Source organism: Paramormyrops kingsleyae, chromosome 24, assembly GCF_048594095.1.
Source record: "Paramormyrops kingsleyae isolate MSU_618 chromosome 24, PKINGS_0.4, whole genome shotgun sequence".
In the NCBI taxonomy this organism is placed as follows: domain Eukaryota; kingdom Metazoa; phylum Chordata; class Actinopteri; order Osteoglossiformes; family Mormyridae; genus Paramormyrops; species Paramormyrops kingsleyae.
In genome coordinates this window covers 23,918,137-23,940,877 of record NC_132820.1, presented here as the reverse complement: position 1 = coordinate 23,940,877, position 22,741 = coordinate 23,918,137, and positions in this window count along the sequence as shown.

The window sequence follows — 22,741 nt, the reverse complement described above, 5'->3', positions numbered from 1 at the left end:
CTTCCGCCGCTCTGCCCGAGCCCTGCCCAGGGGAAGCCACGGCCGCTTCCACCGCTCTGCCCGCGCCCGGCCCACGGGAGGCCACGGCCGCTTCCGTCGCTCTGCCCGCGCCCGGCCCACAGGGGGCCGCCACCTCTGCTTCTGTTCTGCCCGCGCCCGACCCACAGGAGGTCGCCGCCTCTGCGATGCCCCGGCCGCCCGCGCCCGGCCTACAGGGGGCTGTCGTCTCTGCGACGCTCCGGCCGCCCGCGCCCGGTCCACAGGGGGCTGCTTTCGTCTCTGTTCTGCCCGCGCCCGGCCTACAGGGGGCTGTCGTCTCTGCGACGCTCCGGCTGCCCGCGCCCGGTCCACAGGGGGCCGCTTTCGTCTCTGCTCTGCCTGCGCCCGGCCCACAGGGGGCCGCTGCTTCTGCTCTGCCCCGACTGCCCGCGCCCGGGCCACAGGGGGCCGCCGCCTCTGCTCTGCCTGCGCCCGGCCCACAGGGGGCCAGGTCTTTTGACTTTGCTCCTGCATCTCCGCCTAAGACCGTCCTGGCCCCAAGCCCCAAGATCCGGACGCCTACCTCCACCCAAGCGGACCTTTCCTGGCGCTGGTGGAGGTCCAGCAGAGGGCCAGGCCGGTTCTCTGTCTCCCGAAAGGGGAGACGGGGACACACTAGGCGGTCCAATCGCCTAGACGCAATCCCCTCGTTGTCACCCTCTGGTCCCCATCCTTCCTTATCGTCCTCCAGTCCCCATTCCGGTCTTGTGCCCTCCTCGTCGTTCCCCAGTCTTGTAGTCCCTTCCTCGTCGTCGCCCTGCAGTCCCAGTTCCCGTCCTGCAGTCCCTTCCTCATCGCTCCCCAGTTCCCATCCCACAGACCCCTCCTCGTCATTCCCCAGTCCTCCAGTCCCTTCCTCCTCGTCCTCCAGTTCCCGTCCTCATCTTGCAGTCCCTTCCTCATCGCCCTCCAGTTCCCGTCCCCGTCCTGCAGTCCCTTCCTCATCGCCCTCCAGTTCCCGTCCTCCTCCTGTAGTCCCTTCCTCGTCGCCCTCCGGTCCCAGGTCCCGTCCTCACCCTGCAGTCCCTTCCTCGCCGTCACCCTCCAGTTCCTGTCCTCGTCCTGCAGTCCCTTCCTCCTCGCCCTCCAATCGGCCACCAGGCCCACACCCTACCCAACCTTTCCCTTTTATGTTTCCTGGCCAGCTACCCCAACAAGTCCCATTTCTGCCCTTCCCTTTCAGTTCATCTGCCCCGTTTCGATCCCAGTCCCATGTTCCTGGTCCTTTCCCTCACCCTGCTCCTTTTGTTCCTTGCCCTTCTGGTTCCCCTACACCATTTCCTTTTCCACCTCGTGTCCCTAGTCCTGTTCCTCAGAGTCCACGTCTGTTTGTTCCAGGTCCCCAAGTTCTGCCCCCTACTGTGATCCCTCGTCTAGTGTTCTTGTCCCAGCTCCTGGTGTCTGCCCTATCTGTTTTTGTTCCCTTCTTGTCCGAGTTCTTGGTTCTGTCTGTCCAGTTCCTTGGTTTTCGTTAGTGGGTTCCCTGTTTTGTTCCCCGTCTGGTTCTACGTCCTTGTCCTGTCCGCCCGTTCTCTGTGGCCCTGACAGTGCCCTTGCACGCGTCCGGTGTCCGCGCGTTAGGTGGGGGGTACTGTCAGGGTCAGCCCCTGCTGTGGTCCTTCCGTGTCCCTTCCCTGTTTGACCAGCAGGTGCTGCTGGTCATCCCGTTCTTCATGTTAGTCTTTGTTCTTCCCTGTTACCTGTCTGGTCATGTGGCTCAATGTGTTAAGCATGTGGTTATCTGTGTACCCTTCTGTCTTGAGTACCCTTCTGTCCTGTGTTTGAATCCCACCTCCTGTTTTTGTATTTTGGCTCCCTAGTGTTTCATTTGAGTTGCTTTAGTTCTTGTATCTGATTTTGTAGTTGGTTTTGGTTTTGTTCCTTGTGCCCCTGATTGTCTTTACATGTTTAAATTCCAGTGTTAGTTTCTGTTTCCTTGGTTAGTTTAGCTTCCCTGTTTTCAGTTCCTTTTGTGTTCATTAGTTTCACCTGTGCCCTGTTTCCTTGGTTTTGTTAGCCTCACCTGTCCTGTGTTAGTCTCGTTACCCATTAGTATTTTAGTTCCTGCCTGTGTTCAGTTCCCGAGTGGTTCATTGTCTATATTGTGTTCTGGTGTTGTTGATTTGTCGATGAGTGTGTTATTGATTGTCTTGGTTAGATCTGTGTCCTGTGTTTTCCTTCCTGGTTTTAGTTTTGTAATATTTAGTCTTAGTTTATTCCCTTTAGTGTTTGACCCCCCGTGGTCCTTTTGGTTTTGGTGTTTTATAGTGTTTTCTGTTACAGTATATTTAATAAACCCTGTTTTGTTTTCCTGGAGCCGCAAGTGGGTCGTCCGCCCTTTTTGTGCACCATGCCTCGTTCCCGTTCCCGAGCCGCCGGCACTCATGACACCAACCTGGTGAGCGCCTGCATTTTTATAAGGATTGGTAGTATTTTTCTGACCCAGGGAACAATCCCTTTCTCTTTGTTTTAGTATCAAGTCATTTGTTTCATTTATGTCTTTAGAAATGCACAGGATGCAGCAACGGAAAAATTCTTCTATTAGCGTTAAACCACATATACTAGATTTAAACCACACATGTATTAGGTTTAAACCACACATGTACCAGGTTCAAACCAGCTGGGCCTCCTAAATCTATTGTTACATTTAAATGGGTAAATTTTCAAAAAGTTAAATTTGTTTTTTTAAGAACACGGCATTACTGTCAAATGAATTACAAAATGCTATTATTTTATATATTGTATTATATGCTTATATACACCTAATATTCTCTTTATGTATTGCTTGTGGTAAACTTCATCTAAATTGTATTTATACTTGGTATAAAATAGTATTTTCTTATAAATGTAATGAACAAACAAATAGATGTTGAATTATTAAAACAAGCTCTCTTGAATGAAGGCAGTATGCAGTCTTTAGTTTTTAGTTAAATTAGGATTTTCATAACAGCTCCTTCTCTTTCACTGGAGAAAGGATCAGAAGAAACATGGATAAAATGAGAACGAAAACATATGGAGTTCATCTCCTTGGAAAATGACCATGATCGATTTTCCCTCACCAAATAAGCCTGGTTTAAATAGAGAACTTAGCTCATCTTGCTAGTTAACGTAACTAAAGTTGACTGTACCGGTGTTCTGTCGAGTTGAGCTACTTTGTCGAGGTAAGCTATGATTAGGGCTATCAATTAGCACTACAGTAGATTATCTGGACAAAGTAGCTCAACTCGACAGAACATCTGCCTCAGAAGGACAATGGTAAGTAATTCAACTTATAAAGACGTCAGCTTGCATTAGTAGATGAAACACTTAAACGAATAAATGAAGGTTGTAAAATAACACATTTTCAACAGGCTAGACTTCTGCTGGCTACTCACATTTACCAATGCACGACAAACAGTACTATGACAGACGAACACAATGAACAGGTCACTCAATGAGAATGAATGACGCAACCGACTGGCTGCTTCTAGCGCCGAGGTGGTTAAAATGGTACGGTCCACATTAGGGGTGTCTGAAATCGTTTTACATAAACTTTTCCTACAAGGTGAGGTTATCTTTTTTTTTTTTTTACAGCAAAAGAAAAATGTTAAAACCCCCCCGAAACTGCTATTTTTGTCTCTTTGGGGGGGTCTGGGTCTTGATCGGGGGGTACAGTACCCCCCAGTACCCCCCATAATTCGAACCATGAGTCTGATGTAGATTGAAAATTGTATGGTACTATGTAAATGATTCTCACTGACTGAATAACAGCAGAATGGTTGCTGTAATCATCTTGCAGGTTACTATAAAGAGAAGTGTTTCTATGTAACAGGTCAGCAAAAGAAACTGCTGTCCAGAGGCTTAACGGTGAGGATACGACTTCATTCTTAGCCTCAGCAATTGGTCCAGCAAAGCCAAGTGCATGACAGGGAACAAGAAGCCCCAGTTCTGGAAACCACCGTCACCCCATCAGCGTGGAAGGAACCTGTCGCTCAGGGAATGAGGGAATTCACAGGGTGGAAGGACCCATTCTCTGTGCCTGAGTACGAGACCCACCACTGGTCCAAACAGAGATACTGTACTGGTTTTTACTCTCTTGTGAGAGGGAGCAATATGGATTTCTAAAAACACCCAAAACTGCATTTGAACGTTTGACATTATGTGAAGTGATAAAAAGATGCAACAAATACCAGTTATCATGTTCAGAAGGTCAAGTGCACTCACCCTTCCCTTTGTTGGCATTAAGCAATACATTTTATTGACCGGGGGAGGGGGGCGCCGCTAGAATTAATACCATACCGGAGAATGCTCAGTATGCCATATGCCCCGTATATATATATATATATATATATATCCTGTAGCTGCAGTGAGTATATTAGCATTATTGTTAACAAGTGAACTGCCACAGTAACAAGTACATATATACGTGACAGTAAAATTTTCTGGCCATCTACATTGATAAAACTTAGATGATTGTACTGTTTTATTATTAAATACAATTATTAGATAGAACCGCCTTATGTATTTGCTCTTTAAGAGGTTTTTACTGTTGTCTGGTGAGCTGTAGTGCAACCTGTCTGACTGAAACCTGTTTCTCCTCTCAGCACTAGGCGATTGGAAAAAGCCGTGAGCTGGACAGATAATGAGTACTGGGCAGCCTGGAATAAGTGGGATGAGGTGACTGATTGGGGAGATGACGAATCTCCACCCACATCACCTCCCTCTAACCAGGCTGGCACCTGTACTGGAAACGTGGATGCTGGGGCGGTGGAACATCATCATCAGCCAGTATATAAACGTGTGTATTTCAGAACTTTTTTTAACATGAGTTTGAGACAGTCTGATGTTAATTGAAGTTTAAAAAATTGGTTGGTATTATGTAAATTATTCTCACTGATTGAATAACAGTAGAATAGTTGCTGTAATCATCTTACAGTTTACAATAAAGAGAAATGTTTCTGTGCAACAGGCCAGCTGAAGAAATTGGTCTCCAGAGGCCTAACATTGAGGATGCAACTTCATCTGTGTGTCCGGCCTCAGCCAGTGGTCCAGAAAGTGCATGACAGGGAAGAAGCCCCAGTTCTGTCCACCGCACTACCCCCATCATCTTGGAGGGAAGCTGTTGCTCAGGGAAAGAGGGAATCCGCAAGGCGGAAGGACCCATTCTCTGTACCTCAATATGAGACCCACCACTGGCCGAGGCAGAGACACTGGTTGCGACAGCCACCAAAGACCTCCATAGATGAGAACATCATCCAAGACCTCTGCAATGGCCTGCAGACTTTTTCACTGTCATGAGGGGGAGCTGTATTTAAACTGCTAATACTGTCTCAGCCAAATACTGTCCTCTATGTCCATCAAAAATGCAATGAAAAAGAAAATATATCAAGCATCTCAGTAGATACTGACTGTATTGAATTACACTGGGATAGTGAATCCCCTGGGAGAAAGCTAGATGTAGGCAGGGTTTCATCTATTCTGTTATATAATCATGAGTGACATATTGCAGTAATGGAAAAAAAATAAACCAGAATCTTACATACCTGGATCATATCCCCCCTTAGTCTCCTTTGCTCGAGGCTGAACAGATTCAGCTCAGCTAACCTCTCCTCATAAGACATTTCACTAAGACCGGGAATCATTCTTGTAGCCCTACGTTGAACCCTTTCAAAGGCAGCAATGTCCTTTTTAAGGTAAGGTGAAAAAACCTGCACACAATATTCTAGGTGGGGTCTTACCAAGGAATTGTACAATCTTAAGCTTCACCTACCTTGACCTAAACTCCACACACCTAGAGATGTAACCCAACATCCTACTGACCTTTGTAATTGCTTCCCAACATTTGCGAGAGTGGGACATGGCAGCAACAACATACACACCAAGAGTAGTCCACCATTTTGGCTTGGATTATAGCTTCCATTACTTTTCCAAGTGCCTATAGTTTGTTGGATTACTTCTATCCCCTTTTTTGAATATGGGTGTTATATTAGTAACACACCAACAGATACAGATTTCTGAAATAGCAAAGTTAAATAATATCCCTCATCTCTTTTAAAACTATAGGTAAGATGCTGTTATGATCTCCAGTCTAGAGTTGTAGTGTAACAGTATTTACAGGAAAGGGGATAAAGGGACAAACAGGGTAAGGGCAACAAGGGGACACCAGTGGACAAAGGGATATTTTTTTGTATTTTATTCATACACAATACTGACACTAGAAGCTAAAACTGGGCCTTCACTGGATCTTCCAGCAGGACCACGATCCTAAGCACATGTCCAAATCAACACAAAAATAGTTAGCTGACTATAGAAGCAAGCTTCTGCCATGGTCATCTCAGTCACCTGACCTGAACCCCACTGTAAACTTATGGACTGAGCTGAAGAGTAGAGTGCTGATCTGGAGAGGTTCTCTAAAAAGGAATGGACTCAGATGCCCGGCTTGGTATTCTCCAACCTTATAAAAGACTCAGTGCTGTTATACTGGCAAAGGGAGGTTGTACAAAGTATTAAAAGCAGGGGTGCCAATAATCATGGCTCAAGTATTTTTGTTAAAAATAATTATTTCTTGATGGATTTTTTTTTCTTCGAAAAAATTTATTTCAATGAAAGGTTGGATTTTTCTAATTTTTTCGGTGTTAGATGAAGCTATTTTAGTAAAAGGTAGATTTTTTTCTAACCCTTTTTAAAAATATTTACAAGGGCTGCCAATAATTGTGGAGGGTGCTGTAGCTTCTCTAGGTTTATTATTATCTGTGAGCTCCCTTGCCTGCAAATTTTCTTTTACATATTCTGCAACACCACCTCCCTTCTTGCTTATCTGGTCCCTACAGAACAACATGTAACCATCCATATTATATTCTTCTCCATCATTGTCACTCAACCACATTTCTGTTAGTCCTATAATATCACGAGTCTGATGAAATGAAGGCCTCAAATCATGAATTTTGTTTCTACTGCTCCTAGCATTTAAATACAGACAGCAGAGGGTAGGCCTTTTACACTGCCCACTTATTAGTACTTAGGGCTTTTTGTCTCCCCCCTCTTATAATAATAATAATAATAATACATTTTATTTTTTGGCGCCTTTCAAAAACCCAAGGACACCTTACAGAGCATAAACAATAAAAACAAATAAAAATACATAAAACAATTAAATCACATAAATAAAATAAAGCAGCGACTAAGATGAGAGATGTGTACTAAAGTGAGTAAGCCTGTCTGAAAAGATGGGTTTTGAGTTTACTCTTAAATGAGGGAAGTGAGTCTAAATTCCTAATAGTGGGTGGTAGTGAATTCCAGAGAAGGGGTGCAGAGCAACTAAAAGCTCGGTTTCCCATAGTGACAAGGCGGGCAGAGGGAATACTGAGATAAGGAACAGATGAGGATCTGAGAGAGCGGGACGGAATGGCGATGTGAATCAGATCACACAGGTATGGAGGGGCCAGGTTATGGATGCATTTAAATGTAAGAAGCAAAATTTTGCATTTTATTCTGGCATCTATGGGCAGCCAATGAAGCTGCTGAAGGACTGGGGTAATGTGTTCTCTGGAAGGAGTGCGGGTTATGAGTCGGGCGGCACAGTTCTGGAGGAGCTGAAGCTTACGGAGGGACTTTTTAGGAAGACCAAATAGAAGAGAATTGCAATAGTCGATTCTGGAGGTGACGAGACTATGAACGAGAATGGCAGCAGCATGGGGGGTGAGGACAGGACGGAGTCGATTGATGTTACGTAAATGAAAATATGCAGACCGGGTGATATGGTTAATATGTGAGTGAAATGAGAGAGTGTTGTCGAGGATGACGCCCAGACTCCTAACCTGGGTGGAGGGGTGGATGGCAGAGTTATCAATATTGATAGTGAAATTAGGGGACTTGATTAATGTCGAAGGTGTACCGACTAGTAGAACTTCAGTTTTACTAATATTGAGTTTGAGAAAGTTGGATGAGAGCCATGATCTGATTTCCATAAGACAATCTGAGAGGGATGTGGGTGGAAGAAAGGAGCTTGGTTTAGAAGAAATGTAGAGCTGGGTGTCATCAGCATAACAATGGAAGCTAACATTGTATTTACGAAATATATAGCCGAGGGGAAGCATGTAAATAATGAAAAGTAGGGGCCCCAATATTGAACCCTGGGGCACACCAGCTGAGGCGGAAAATTAACGTGAGGAATAGGATTTGAGGTGGATAAATTGGGAGCGACCTGACAAATAAGAGGTGAACCAAGCGAGGGGAATTTGACTAATACCAATTGATGCTAATCGATTCAAAAGAGTGTGGTGAGAAATGGTGTCAAAGGCTGCACTTAGATCCAGGAGGATAAGAATAGTTAGCAGGCCAGAATCAGCTGCCATCAGGAGGTCGTTGGTAATTTTAATTAAGGCTGTTTCAGTACTATGGTGTTGGCGAAAGCCAGACTGGAAGTGTTCGTAAAGATTATGATTAGTGAGATAAGTGTGCAGCTGGGAGGCAACAACTTTCTCAAGGATTTTGGAGATAAAAGGGAGATTTGATATAGGACGATAGTTATTAAAATTAAAAGGATCAGTACCAGGTTTTTTCAGAATAGGTGTAACAGCAGCAGTTTTAAATGATGAGGGAACAATCCCAGTATTAAGGGAAGAATGAATAATAGAGGTAATAAGAGGGGCCAATAAGGGGAGATAGGCTATAACTAACGAAGTAGGAATAGGGTCGAGTAGACAGGTGGTAGGTTTAGATTTTTGGATGATTATTGATACATCAGTTACTGAGGGCATAGTGAAATTAGAGAATACATGAGAGGAGAGCAAAGAGGGTAATAGAGAATCGAATTCAGCGAGCATAGCCCCACCAGAGTTAAGTTGCTGGTGGATATCAGCAACTTTAGATGTAAAAAAGGACATGAGGGAGTTACAAAAATCAACAGAGTACGTATGCAAGGGAAAAGAATTCCAGGATCGTGTAATATTATTAAACAGAGAAAAAAGAGACTTGGAATTGGATTCATTAGAACATATTATACTGGAGTAATATAAGGATTTGGCTGAGTCAATGCAGTCCTTATAAAACAAGATATGATTACGGTACATTTCCTTGTGAATTGTAAGTCCTTATATTCTTAACTAACCTCCCTGTCTCCCTGGGATCAGTGGAAGACTACAACCACTTCCTATACAACGACCCAACGACTTCCTACAGTGGCAGCCAGGAGCAACAACAACAACAACAACAAATTTATTTTTGTATAGCGCATTATCACAACATTACATTGTCCCAAAGCGCTTTACAGCATCCCCACCCAAAGCCCCCAGTGAGTAAGCCATAGGCGACAGTGGCAAGGAAAAACTCCCTAGAAGGAAGAAACCTTGGGAGGGACCAGACTCAAAGGGGGAGCCCATCCTCCAGGGGCCGGCAGGGAGAGTCAAATACAGTTTAGTCTGAAACACAAACGGAGAGCAGGGGGGAGATGACAAGCCGGTGCCAACACTTCCTCCAATCGCCAGGCAGCCAGAAGGCAGGGAGCGGGTCATACAAGGAAGATGACACTGGCAGAACGGCGAGCTGGATGCACGGTCGTCATTGGCAGTGGCGACGTCACATGTTGCAGGGTGTGCTGGACATCTTGATAGATTGAAGGCTCCAGGTAGCACCACCCAGGAGAAGGTGGTGGAAATAAATGCAATTAGTCAAAGTAAGGGAGACTATAGGCAGTGCTAAAAGTTAGATGAGTGCAATATGAAGTGCAATGCTCCGGCAGATATGGCTATGGCAGCATAAGTAGGAAGGAGAGGCAGGTGGGAATGCAGGCATGGGGAGTCCCTGAAATGTCAGCACTCCAATCCCACAAGCAATTGTGAAGCTAGAGTGACCGCACTGTCAATTCAGTTTATCCAAAGCCAATGGCACCGATCCCCACCCAGCTCTACACCTCACACTATAGGTTTAACTGGGAGTGAGAAGCTAGCTAGAGCTAGAACTAGTGTCCCTATAAGCTAAACTAAATAGGTGTGTTTTTAGTCTAGACTTGAATATTGAAAGTGAGCCTGAAACCCGCACATCCGGTGGAAGACCGTTCCACAGCTGAGGAGCTCTATAGGAGAAAGCTCTGCAGCCTGCCGTAGATCTTTCTACCCTAGGTACTAACAGATATCCCGCACCTTGAGATCGAAGCAAGCGTGGGGGATTGTATGTGGTCAGCAGATTATTAAGGTACAGGTATTCTGGTGCAAGGCCATTCAGTGCTTTATAGGTTTACAGCAGTATTTTATAGTCAATCCGAGACTTAACTGGTAACCAATGAAGGGAGGATAAGACTGGTGTGATGTGATCAAATTTTTTAGTGTTTGTGAGAACCCTGGCTGCCGCATTTTGTACCAGCTGAAGTTTATTTAAGGAACCAGACGGGCAACCAGAAAGGAGGGCATTACAGTAGTCTAGTCTGGTAGTTACGAAGGCATGTATTAATTTTTCTGCATCACGAAGTGAGAGCATCTTACGAAGCTTGGCTATGTTTCGTAGATGATAAAACGCAGTTCTAGTAATACTTCTTATGTGAGCATCAAAACATAGATCTGAATCTACTAGAAGACCAAGATTTCTAACCACTGTGTTAGGTTGTGTAGGAAGGCCACTAATGCTGAGGTGGTGAAACTTATTTCTTGCAGCCTTGGGACCAATCACCAGTACTTCTGTTTTTTCTGTGTTTAACATTAGAAAATTTTTTGCCATCCAGCACCGAATATCTAACAGACAATCTTCTAACCGAGATAGGAGTGATGTATCATCAGGGTTAATAGATATATATAACTGTGTATCATCTGCATAACAATGAAACCCAACACCATGTTTTCTAATAATGTTACCAAGCGGTAGCATGTATAGTGTAAACAGTAGTGGGCCCAGTACTGATCCCTGTGGGACACCGTATGTGACTTTGGTGGCCTTGGATGATTCGTTGTTCACATGTGCATACTGATAGCGATCAGTTAAATATGAGCGGAACCAAGAGAGTGCTGTCCCTGTAATGCCAACTACACCTTCTAACCGGTCCAAGAGGATATTATGGTCCACAGTATCAAATGCTGCAGTTAAATCTAGTAATACCAACAGCGATATCAAGCCACGGTCAGAAGCCATAAGTAAATCATTCATTACTTTGACTAGAGCAGTTTCTGTGCTATGGTTTGGTCTAAAGCCAGACTGATATAATTCATTAGTATTATTTTTTTGTAGGAAAGTAGACAACTGACGAACTACAACCTTTTCCATGATCTTTGAAATGAAAGGAAGATTTGAGATTGGTCTATAGTTTCCTAAAACACTAGGGTCAAGATTTGATTTCTTTAGAACGGGTCTAATAACACCCAATTTAAAAGGTTTAGGAACATATCCAAGCTTAAGAGATGAGTTTAACACATTTAACAGGGTATTGCTAATCTGTGGTGCGATTTCCTTGAAAAATTTTGTAGGAATTGGGTCTATGAGGCTTGTAGAGGATTTACAGGAGGAAATTAAGCTCAGGAGTTCTGGGTGTTTTATAGGAATGAAAGATTCAAAAGTCTCATTATTGATAGGCATAAGACTAGTAGGAGTCTGGCAGTCATAGGTAGCTAAGGATGTGCACTGGATGGTCTGTCTAATCTTAGTTATTTTACCATTAAAGAATGTAATAAAGTCATTACTCTTAAGAGATTGTGGGACTTGCGAGTTTAATGGAGAATTCTGTGTTAACCTAGCCACGGATTCAAATAGGAATTTTGAATTGTTTTTGTTCCCGTCTATTAATCTGGAGAGATACACAGACCTAGCAGTCACTAGTGCTTGTCTGTATTTAGACAGGCTCTCTTTCCATGCAGATTTGAAAACTTCTAGTTTAGTTGAGCGCCATTTGCGCTCTAGCTTGCGTGATGCCTGTTTGAGTTCACGTGTATGATCAGAGTACCAGGGGGCAGGTTTCTTATCTCTATGGTTTATTTTCTTAAGTGGAGCTACAAGATCTAGTGTGCTACGAAGGGATTTATCCATGTTTGCAGTCGCCTGTTCAAGTTCATTTATGCACGATGCTTCAGATGTAAGGCTGAAGGACTGTGGAAGTTGTTTCATAAATGTTGTTGTAGTTAGTGAGGCAATGGGACGTCTGATTCTGTACTTTGGAGCTGCGGTCAACGGGAGGCTATACTGGATTTCAAACGTTAACAAGTAATGATCAGAGAGAAGGGGACTCTGAGGCATAATAGATACATGTTCCACCAAGATGCCATGACTAATGCGTGGGATGTGCACCCCGGGAGCCGGGCAGCGTGCCTTCCTGGGGCAACCCGATGGATCCACCAGGTACTGTAGAGTGAGCAGAAGCCTCCCCGCTGAGGGCACCGGTACCCGGAACGGTTGTGCCAACACATGTAGCTGCAGACGCCGGCCATGCTTGCCAAGGCCTTGGCAGAGACTGAGCGGACTGAGGCAATCCTGTCCCTGTCTGCAACATCACGCCGGTCGCCAGCCACTTCATGCCAAACCTGCACCTGCGCATGTGGGGGCTCCGTCTGCAGAGAGGGACAGAGCATGCACGTTATACGCGCAAAGCCATGGCAGCTGCGGAGAGATCAGACACTTCGCCCACTACTGCCCTGCTCCGGTGCCTTGCCTCCAGCTGGGAAATGCCAGGTGGATGGCGCTGTACAGGGGGCAAAAGTCTTGTATCTTTTCTGGTTACTTATGGTTGAGGTTAGGCTGGAGGGGTAAATGTTGTTATTGTTGGGATTAGGGTTTTTCCATGTAGAACCGAATAGAGAGTCCACACAAAGAAATGAATACAAACGTGTGTGTGTGTGTGTGTGTGTGTGTGGATTTGCATTGATCACATTTGAGGACCAAACTGTCCCCAAAGTGTAGTAAAACCTGAAATTTCCCTACTTTTGGGGACATCTTTTGAGGTCCCCATTTGGATAACGTCAGTTTTATAAAAATCTGTGAATGCAATCAAAAAAGTAAAAATGCCAAAAGTCTTGTATCTGGGTTGGTTACTTATGGTTAAGGTTAGGGGTGGGTAGGGATTAAGGGTGTCGTGACTGGGATTAGGGTTTTTCCCATAGAAATGAATGGACGGTCCCCATTTAGATAAGAAGACCAACTTGTGTGTGTGTGTGCGTGTGTGTGTGTGTGTGTGCGCGCATTATGTATATATTAAATTTTGGGGACCAAATGTCCCCACAATGCAATAAAACCTGAAATTTTGACGATGTGGAGACCAGCTTTTTCAGTCCCCCAAAGGGAAACTCAATTTTAAAAAAATCTGTGACTGCAATCAAAAATCTAAAAAAAGTGTTTTGACCACAGAAATGAATGGATGGTCTCCAGTAAGATGAATACAAACGTGTCTATAATTGCATGAAAGAGAACGCAAATCATACAGGACATCTATCCTGGCAAGGCCATACTTCTCTCAGGAAAGCCAAAGCCCAACTTTTCTGTACCATTGTAATACAGATAATGTTTAACTGCTGTAATTAAGCAATACTATTGAAATAATTAAAATATAGAGATTAAATCAGGTGTGTTTTGTGATTTTAAATGAGTATGTGATATACTTGATATAACATGAATGTACAGTAAAACTGGTCTAAGTCGCCGTCTTGTAACTCGTCAATGTGCACAAGTCGACACTCAAGCAAAAGTCCCGATTTTTCCTAATGATGTTTCCTTTAAAATTCCTTGTGTAGCTCGCCGCTTGTAAGTCGTCAAATTCCCTTAGTCGTCACCTAAATCCCGGTCCCGAACAACACAAATGAATGGATTTTCCTACCTGTAAGTCGACACCCCAATCGCTGCATTCCCGCCGCCTGCTTGTCACCACGGCGATGTAGAAACGGGGAATCCCCACCTATCGCACTAGTCGCTCCCTGGTCTTAAGTCTCGCGTGTATAGTGCGGTGTAGTAGAGGTATGGTGTTATATTTACTAGTCGGCAAAACGGCGAGATAGACATAAGTCGCCGAAGTGTCGATTCAGGTGTATCTCATCAATTCTCTAAGTCGTCACTTTTAAGCTGGTCCCGCGAGTGTCGACTTAGACCGGTTTTACTGTATTTCTGTCAGGGTCAGCCCCTCCTGTTGTCCCACTCTGTCCCTTCCCCGTTTGACCAGCAGGTGTCGCTGGTCATCCTGTTCTTTATGTTAGTCTTTGTTCTCCCCTCTTACCTGTCTTGTCATATGGCTCAATGTGTTGAGCATCCAGTTGTGTGTACCCTTCTGTCCTGTGTTTGAGTCCCACCTCCTCTGTCTTTGTATTTTGCTCCCTAGTGTTTCATTTGAGTTTTTCTAGTTCCTGTATCTGGTGACGTTGTATTTGGTTTTGTTCCTTGTGCCCCTGCTTGTGTCTTTACCTGTTCTGTAATTCCCCAGTGTTAGTTTCTGTTTCCTTGGTTAGTTCTTAGTTTCCCTGTTATCAGTTCCTTTTGAGTTTATTAGTTTCACCTGTGCCCTGTTTCCCTGGTCTTTGTTAATTAGCCTCACCTGTCCTGTGTTAGTCTCGTTACCCCTTAGTATTTTAGTTCCTGCTTCTGTTCAGTTCCCCAGTGGTTCATTGATTGTGATTGTGTGTTGTTGATTGTCGTTGTTTGATGGTTTTAAGATTTTCAGTGTTCAACGTGTATTAGGTTTTTGTTATTTAGTCTTTATTTATCCCCTTTAGTTTTATGACCCCTCGTGGTCCTTTTGGGTTTTGCTGTGTTTGTAGTGTCTTCTGTTTTATTTAATAAACCCCTTTTTGTTCTTGGAGCCGCCAGTGGATCGTCCACCCTTTCTGTGCACCATGCCTCGTTCTCGCGCCCCGGATCCCTGACAAAGTAATAGTTTTTGGGTTTCCTGTTGTGAGAGATGAAAGCTACAGGCATGTAAATATTGTTTCCTGTAATAACTTTTTTTAAATTATTTTCCTCATTGTTAAAAATCCCATGCATTAGAAGGTACCAGTCAGTGGAATCACACAGTGAGATATGTTGGCCAGCCGTCCTATTCATTCAGCACCAGCCGATCAAGTAGAGATTTCAGCACCACGGACAGTGATCTGTGTTAAACTGACCTCAGGTTCCTACACTGGCTACACGGAATTTTCTGTAAATAATTAAATGCCTCTATCCCCCTACATGTGGAAATGTTTCCCCCTCCCCCAGACCGTTTCATGTTGTATCCTCATTATGTGTGTATTAGTTTGCAATATGGCTGTATGAGATGTCAGTCATTGACTTGTTGCTGATGCTCCCTGTTTCCTAAGTCTAGTTTTCTCAGATGAAGCAGTTCACACCTTAAGTTAGAAGAAGTTTCCTGTTAATTGCATCTGTTTGAACAGGGGTTCCCCACATATAGAGGAGAAAAACCCCAACTTACAAATCAGCATCCATTTTTGTACGCTTTCTGTGAATGACGTCCCCGCACAGGATCACCAGATGCAAGACGACCACACATTGTGCTACTTGTATGTTATGTTAGCAAACCACATACATCTACATTTCTTGCATTCTGTCACACTTGTGCAGAGCATTTGCAGTGTTTGTGATTAGTTATTGTTCAGTGTTCATTCATCTTTGGATTTTGGTGTTATTTGTTTGATATACTGATGTTTATATTTTTGCAATTTTATCAGTATACAGTATATTTGATTTTGCTGTTCTAAAATGTAGTTTGAAATATTTTGTCATCTTTTCTTACTTTAACATTTATCTTGTTCAAATACAGAAATGGACTGTTTTCTTGAGCCATAGTGTTTTATTCTACATCACAGATAATGCGTACATTCATAAAAGTAAGTGGTGATATTTTGCTCAGTATTGGTTCAAGTTCAGATACTTCAGGTTTTTATTAGACAAAACACATAAAAAAAATTTGTGCAAAGCCATTGATTTATTTTTAAAACAACTGCACTGTGATATTTTTAACAAAAACAGCATATTGTCCTATTTTCAGCTCTAAGCATCATATGGGCCTCTTACTGGCTTTCCAACGGCTTTTGGGGTCACATGATGGTCGATAATGATATTTCAGGCCTTTATTGAAATCACTTTAAAAATTGATCTGGAATATATCGATTTATACTATAATTTGTGCAAATTAACACAAATGGGGTGATTTTGACCACAAACAGTAATTGATAGTTGGAGGGTAACATTCCTCTAGATTGCAAAGGTACTGATACTAAAACCTGTGACCTCAAAACGTACAAAGAACTGGAGCAAAAGAAAAATGGTGAAAGCTGTCAGAAACAGACAGGAAACTATATGGATGTTTTAGAAGAGGTAGATGGGGTCCAGTTGGCTGTATTAGTGTCTATGTGTCCTCTGTATGACTGGCATCCTGTCCAGGATGTACTCCATCCCCGTGTCCTGTCCTGTTTGGGATAGGCTCCAGGCCCCACAGCCCTCACCAGGATGAGAGGTTAGAAGATAGATGGGTGGATCCCTGAGAGATGCTCATAACCCTAATTTGTTGTTCTGTATCCAACCAGCTACTCTAATATTTTTCATTATTTTTAAATGAGTTTTAGGAATGCCTTTTTCAGTCTAACTGACAAAGCAGGTTTTTGTGATCTAATGAACTGCCATACCTTGTGATGGACTGCCGCCCCTCCTGGGAGATTCTCTGCCCTGTGATAGGTTGGCACCCCCCTCCTGGCTTTTTCCCTGCCCTGTGATGGGTTGGCACTGCCCTCTGCTTATTCCCTGCACTCCTAAAGGGCTGGTGTCCCCATCTGGGTTATTCCCTGCCATGCGATGGGTTTGCCATCCCCTCCTGGGTTCCTCCTTGCATTGCGCCCATTATTTTCAGGTATATATTCCAGAGACCTGTAACCCTACATGGGACAAGTGGCTGTGGAACGTGAATTAAGTGATTAATTAATCAAATTACAAACAAATTAATAAATAATCATCTCTCCTGTTTGCACCACTGTCCTATTTTCAGTATTCACTATTACATTTGAGTTGGCCTCCCGTCCAGGGTGAGCACCAACCTTGTGCCATATGCTGCTGAGGAGAGGCTACCAGCCCGTTTGCTAGATGGATGGATGATGGATGGATGGATTTATTTCACTGAACAATTCAATAAGCTCTGTAATAAATATAATTAAACTGGCAGTTAACATTCTCTGGCTGTCTAAATGCCCTTCTTTTTTGTCTCGCATTCTTCACATGTAGCCTGTGTAATAGTACAGGTGTAGCTGGTCCTGGTCCCTATAAGGGAAAACTGTATTTTATAAAAATCCGTGACTGCAATGAAAAAACTAAAAATGCAAAAACTCTTGTATTTTGGTTGCCTACTTATGCTTATGGTTAGGGCTGAGTAGGGGTTAAGTTAGCATTAGCATTTTTCCCATAGAAATGAATGAGCGGTCCCCATAAGGATATGTGTGTGTGTGTGTGTGTGTGTGTGTATAGGTGTTTCATTGATCACTATGACTATGCTCTAAATGATTTAAGCGGATTTAGCTTAAGTTGTAACTTTTCATGTGGAATGAACTGCAATGTCTCTGAATTAATTTAATTAATACTCATTAAGGTCAGTTCATTTACAATTCCTAATTTCAGGAGCCAGTTAATAAATCTAATTCATTTACAAGTATTTCTCCTATAATACGTAATACATGTTTACAATAATTCCCAGGGAAAGCATTTCCGGTAAGGCACTGCTCATTGACACAGATTATAAAGCTTGTTAGACTATGCAACATTATTTAGCAGGGCTGAAAGAAGGTGAGAGCTCCCCTAGTGGACGCAAAAGTGCATTTCCCTAGAGCAGATATAATGGGTGGCAGCCTCATTGCTTTTTAATCACAACTTGGGATAGAACAACAAATTTAATCATTCTGCTCATTTAAAATTTCGATTTTAATTAGGTTTAATTTTTGGATATCCATGTTTACATAATATTTAGAATCCCACTGCAGTTGAGAATGGAATGCCACAGATATTAGTCTCCACCACATATCATTGCTTGTTTTACTTCAGGATTCCTTTGGTTGTTTAAACTGATTGCTCTGTATCAGTTGGCTTTGTGTGTTTTGAGATGTATAATTGCCAAAGAGTCCTGAAAAGCTGATGGTTTAGATACCAGAATTAGTATGAGCAGGACTTAATGTGTTTTCTTATGGTGGGGATGTTAGAAGACATTGAGGTTTTTTATTCTATGTACATCCAATCTTAGCCTCCCACCCAAGATCACTCCATGGAGCACGAACCAACACACCCCACCAAGATCCGTTTTAGCTGTGGTAGCCAATATATTTGGGGATTTATGCACTTGTCCTATTCAACATCATAACAGTGAATTAAAAATCTACTAAATCAAAGGCAGTACCATGTCATGCTATGCAAATATACATATACATACAACTCAGGCTCTTTTCTGCAAATATAAGGCTACAAGGCCAAGTGTGGGTAATCAAAATGGCCTTACATTAACAAATACATCACCCCAAAAAAGCATTACATGAGCAATCACAGCTATTCGATTTTTTTTTTTTATCTCAACAGAGAACATCTTGCAAGGTCAGTATTTGGGAGAGTTTCCTTCATGACGGTGGGTGAAATATACCACAGCTGCAGAACAGCCCAGTCTTGGCAGAATAGCCACATTAATGAGCTCTTGAGCAAAGACCTTTACTCCCAAAGGGACAGAAAACTGTATCAGGCCATGCTGGCAAACTGCGTTACACTGCTTGTGTATGCTTTGCACCTTGCCTTTCTCCCTTACTTGTGTTTCTTGTTCTCCACACCTTGTGAGCTTCAACATGAATTGATTGATTGTTTTTCATAAGGCCCCAGGTTAGTTAGGTCCAGTCTCCTGGAAAATCACTAGAATGTGTCCTTGCCTTTGGAAGCTAAGAGCGTCTTATTTTCATGGAGAGCCCTGTAATATTTAGTTTAATAAATTATTTTTATTGATAAACCTTCATACTGATAATCCTCTTGCAGTGGTCCTAAAAGAAAACATGACTGAAGATATTATCCATTTTAGTAGACACATTTCACGATTCAGTAACCTGACTTGTCCAATAGATGGCAGTGTAGTACTTCGACTAAGACGTGCTGTGGAAATTGCCGGTAAAAACGGAAAGCTGGTTTTCCATTTTAAACGTTTGTCTGACTGAAATGACCACATGTTGTACATATGTAATCGTACTATACATCTAACCTTCAGCGTTGTATTACCTACCTTAATTATCTGCAGCAATAAAATATGTACGCGTAATTGGACAGCAGCAAGTTAAGCAATCTGTCTGATTTTACATTAAAGTAGGCATGGACGGACGGTAAGATGAATGCAGGAGAGACCTGTGAATAAGCTTAAAGTATACATAAAATATGATAAAATAATACATATTTTTAAACATTTAACAGGATAACGACAGCTTCACAGTACTTATATAACCCTGCACAATTTCGAATATCATCACAGCTCCCTGAAAATTCACAGCTATCATTATAGTACCAATAAGCAGTTATCCAGACATCCCGACTCTCCCGGAAGTTCCGGGAGTCTCCCACATATTGACAGCGACTCCCTGATACCCGCAAATTGAATAAAATATCCCGGAAAGAAGAGGAAGTAAACAAGAGCATGCATGCGAGACAGTAGTGTGTGCATCGCGCACTCGAGAGACGCGCGCGTACGACGGAATGAGCGAGAGAGAGAGAGAAAGAGAGAACGTGCATATATGTGTGGATCCCTGCGTGTGTGCCTGTAGCCCGTGCTAGACAGACAGCATCCTGATTGGTTTACTTAGCAAAATAAGCCAATCAGATTTCAATGTGGGCGGGCTTCTATTTAACTTCTCGAGGACCGAAGTTATCGGTTCAGTGGAGCATCATGACAGAGGGAGAGTGCCCCAAAAAACGGAAGTATAAAACGCATTTCACTTCAGAAAGTGTATCCATGTTTAATAAGGATGAAAATAATGACAGTGTTGCGTGCTGTACTGTTAGCAACAGTGATTTCAGCATTGCTCATGACGGTTTAAACGACTGTAAAATGCATGTTGAGGTGAGTTTAACAAGTGTCATTTCATGTGCTGTATTATTCAGGTCTACACTAGTTAGACACTTGGTTAGTTGCCAATGCTGTCATGAAAGACTCCTTGAAGACTTTTGCAACGTAGCAATGGAATATAATTAAGGAATTTGCATAAATGGTAAAATAATCTACTTATATTATTGTCAAAATAATACATAATATTGACCTTCGTAATTTAGTGCGCTGACTAGAGGAAATTAATGAAGAAATTAAACTGTGAAATCAAGTTTGTTGGAGTTACATCTCACTCCTTGTCGGGCGGTTGGGGGCACCTCCCTGAACTGAGTTTTTGCAGGTTGGGATGTCTGAATTATTCTACCTTAGGGAAGGGAGGGGGTCCTGGCTGTGAAAGTTGGGGGGCGGCGGCAGACGATCTCAGAGGCAAACTGCTGTCCACCCAAAAATGCAGGCCCCTCATGTAAGCTCACATCCACCCAAATGTTCCAACCCCAGAGGCAAGCTGCTTTCAACTCAACCCCCTGACCCCAGAGGTAAGCTCACTTCCACCCAAAGACCCTGATCACAGAAGTAAGCTGACATTCACCCAAACCCCCAGCCCCCAGAAGGAAGCAGCCATCTACCTAAACGACCTACCCCCAGAGGTAAGTTGACATCCATCCAACTGCCTTGATCCTAGGCGAAAGCTGCCCCGGTACGTCTAGGTGGTGACACTCCATCCTACAGGGTTGACGTGATGCACTTTCCTGAAGCACACAGAGGACACGTCGGGTTTTAGGTAAGTGTGTTTTGTTTTTCTGTGTGTGTGTTTTATTTGGTATGGATTTTATTTAATGGCACGTAAAGATTTTACTGAGCACTGTTTTGGTTGATCAATGTAGCACTTATTCATCAATATTAACATTATTAACATTTATTAGCATTTTATTTGATCTGTTGTGCTGTTTATTGTGCGATTAACCTATTTCATTCCCAAGCTTCCTGATTTTATGTGTTTTGGGAAGGTGTATGATGCCGTTTTAGCCCGACCCTTGTGCAGAGTAGGGCTGCACGATATTGGAAAAAAATTACATTGCGATATTTTTTTCCAAACGATATATATTGCGATATTGAGAGCCATCAATCCAGGCTAAAGTCAATAATTACCAATAATTACATATTAATAATTTCACTAATAAGCAAGCTTCATTACAAGTGACAAAAAGGTTACTTAATATTTTATTCCAAAATTAGAACATTTCTGTAAACACAAAAGCAGAACACATTTTTAAATAAAACAGCAGCTTTACACCAACCCCCCTGATTGATTTACAACAATATAACTTAAAATAAATATATTTTTTATAAAACAACTTATAAGCATTTTGGTTCACGATCTTTTAAGTCGACTTTTCTTAGCCAAAGTGCCAAAGTAAAACAGTGTCGGTGTTGGTCATTATAATCATGGCTAAATATATGAAATAAACAAAATGAAATAAAATTTTTATATATTTTGTATTAAATCTTCTAAACAGATTAGAGAACATATTCCTGTAAACAGCTGAACACATTTAAACAGCAGCTTTGCAACACCAACCCCCCTGATTGGTTCATAACATAACTTAAATATATTTTTTTTTATTTGCTTTGCTAACTCAAGGTTTTTAGCTAAGAATACAAGTCTATCAACTAGAGGTCGACCGATATATCGGGCCGATATTTAGCATTTTTTAATGTATCGGCATCGGCCGATATCCGAGTGCACTACGCCGATTTTCAGACAGGCACGTCTGCGGGCAGCCCAGTGTTATTGTTGCTGTGGAACACGTGACCCATGCTGCCTTGTGCAGGACCACAGCCAGAAGTTTTGGAAGAGTCCTGGGATAAAACGGTAAGGCTTAAATTCTAATCTTTCAATGACCTGTTTATTTAAGTAGTTTGCTATGAAATGTTGCTTTAAAAGAAAACGCGAATTACGCTATTGGGAACTGGGGTAATGATAATGAGCCTTCAACCAACTGTAGCTTACAGGTAACATTAAGGATCATTGATTCTAATAGAGTTCGTTTTGTGCGCTTATTGGTGGGCTCACAGACGTTTTTTTAATCGTTAAAAATCATTTTAATTGTTAACATTTTAATTATTACCATATCAGCCCCATGTTATCAGTTATGTTTTTTTTCTTGTGTCGGAGAGTTTCATTCTGTGAGTGTGTGGGGCGGAGCAGGCAGCTCTCAAATACTGCAGCATGTGTGAGAGTTGCGTTACTCTGCCCTGATCACAGACAGCGCCGTCCTCGGAGACACTGAGCTGCTAAGAACAATGCATGGAAGGAGTTCCGGGAATGCAGCGGATGAGTGCAGACGTGTGTTCGTGAGCTCTCGGTAGTGGCACCTAGCATCTGCCTTCATCCTGATTTAACCTCTCACCAATTTAATTTGTTTGCAAGAGGCAAAGCTATTAAGATCACCTTTGTATGGCAAGCTACAACTTTCGACATGAAAAGCAAAAGAAAACCACAACTCAAACTCCACGACACTTGCACGCGGTAACCACAGGAAACATGGCGGACGGGGAAAAAGAAACATCCTCCAGCAAACTTCTCCTTGCCATTCATGAAACTAAAGACGACCTCACAAAGCATATTGACAAGAAAACAGCCGACATACAAACATCATTAACGAAAATCGAGTCTTCACTCTCTACGCTGGCTGAACAGGTTGAGGAGATACAGACACGAGCGAG